The following is a 2,038-nucleotide window of genomic DNA, read 5'->3' as shown; positions in this document are numbered from 1 at the left end:
CCTTTTTTGATGACAGATTGACTACTGTCTGGAGCTGTTGAATTTGCTGTAGTGGTTTAGATTTACAAGCTGTTATACACGTATTTTTTGATGTGTTTAGTTTTATAATTTTTGGAATTCTTTATGAGCGGAAATTTCTGAGATGTCGAGAGAATGGACCACAGTTCAAGGTTGAGTATCGCGGAGAGCACTGATTGTAACGAGACGATGGCGTCATGGAGTGAGCTGCCACGCGTTGCTGCAATCTGCTCAATCGTAATACTGGAAAGCTGGCACGTTTTTGTATACCGGGGGCTTTTTGTTTACTGAAACTTGATTTTTAGTTTAAGAGTTCAGTGTCACGCTTCTATCCCGACTCTTTTCAACACTCGGGAGGTCGAATCTGGTCTGACAGATACATGCTAATTTGTTAACATGAATATTCTTTAACCTATCTACTGTATAGGTTGAAGGTCATAAGTAACTGCGTGTGAGTATATTATGAGTGCTATTTCGCACTATTGCTGTCAGTTTGGTTTAAGACGTGTTATGCAAAGATTTGTGATATTTGACCTGCGGAGGTCGCGGCAGATCTGACAGATACTTGCTTATTTTGTAACAAAAATTTTTATTCTTTATATTTCTTTGTTTCAATAATTTCTAGATTGTAACTGAAAATAAATAAACCATCATGTATTACTGAAATAGAGAGCCAAATTTTTTTATCATTTTTATCATACATATCCTCTAGGAGATGTGCTTTACATTTATAGAAAATACTAAGGAAGGAAAGACATCTGTAGCTTGTTCCACCTTTGCAACGAGTTGTCTAAAGTTGCACTACTTATGCTTGTTTCCGTCGAAACTTTTAGTTTCTATATGTATTTTCGACACGAAACTCTTGTAGTTTCTATATTCGGCTATGAAATAATGTTGGATTCAATATTCACTTAATTTGTACCATCAAGTATTTTATTTTAAGTGTTTGTTCTTTATTTTTTTTGCATTTTAGTACATACTAGTAATGAATGTAGCTCTCAGATATACCTCGTCCTGCGCTGCAAAATTACGACCTCGACCTCCCGAGTGTTAAGGCCAGCTGTATTTACAGAGAAACACTGAGAGTGTCTCTCTGTAAAAAAAATAAAATAAAACACTTTATCATAATAATAACCTAAACAGGGTAATATCTTTCACTCGGTGTTAGTGAAAGAAATCCGTACATAGACAAACCTTCAACGATGATCGAAATCTTAAATCTAAGCAACGTACCTTTAACATGATCACTATGATTACTTCTAATATGCTAAAATCAGTCTTTACTTTCATAGATAGATAGATATACTGTTAGTAATATACAGAACGCTATTAATATAAAACAGATTCATTTCCCCATTACCCGAAACGTATTGCAGTTAAATTCTCCAGAACGGGTATTTATATCGTCAGTGATCTACGTTGACCAGCAGTTATTGCTTCACATTTCTCATATCCTGCAGAATATGAGAACTATGAATCAAAGTATGACTAATATTATAACATCCACATATTACTTATGTGACGCTTACTGCAACTCGTCTTATGAAACGTCGCAATTAATAGTTTAAAAACTATTATAAGCTTTGAATGCACTGAATGATAACGATTTCAATGTCAGTAAAAAAAATAAATAAATAAAAATAAATGTGGTCAAGAGGCAATTTTGGCCGCGCAATTTAACTGATTTGCAAAATACAGCACTTTTAACACTAATGTAGAATTATGTTCAACAGAAATGTATTTTAAAGTTTATTATTAATTTTATTTAGAAAATCAGAGGACACAGTCAAATGGCAATAAGGCAGACGAGATAAGGGACTGAGTATGATTGATTACCCCTGAAACGTGTTTTTGTTGTTTTACATTTTAAGCATAAGCATGTTGTATATTAACTGCTGTTATAATTCGAGTGGATGTTCTATGATAAGTGTTGAACTTCCTGACAGAGCTAGTGTGTTAGTGTTAATAGTAGTAATAGGTAACAATTTTTTTTAAAATAATAAACTTTTTTTTATTGATT

Source organism: Typopeltis vanoorti, chromosome 5, assembly GCF_054136105.1.
Source record: "Typopeltis vanoorti isolate ZY-2024b chromosome 5, IOZ_Tvanoo_1.0, whole genome shotgun sequence".
Taxonomy (NCBI): domain Eukaryota; kingdom Metazoa; phylum Arthropoda; class Arachnida; order Uropygi; family Thelyphonidae; genus Typopeltis; species Typopeltis vanoorti.
This window is presented reverse-complemented; position numbering follows the sequence as displayed.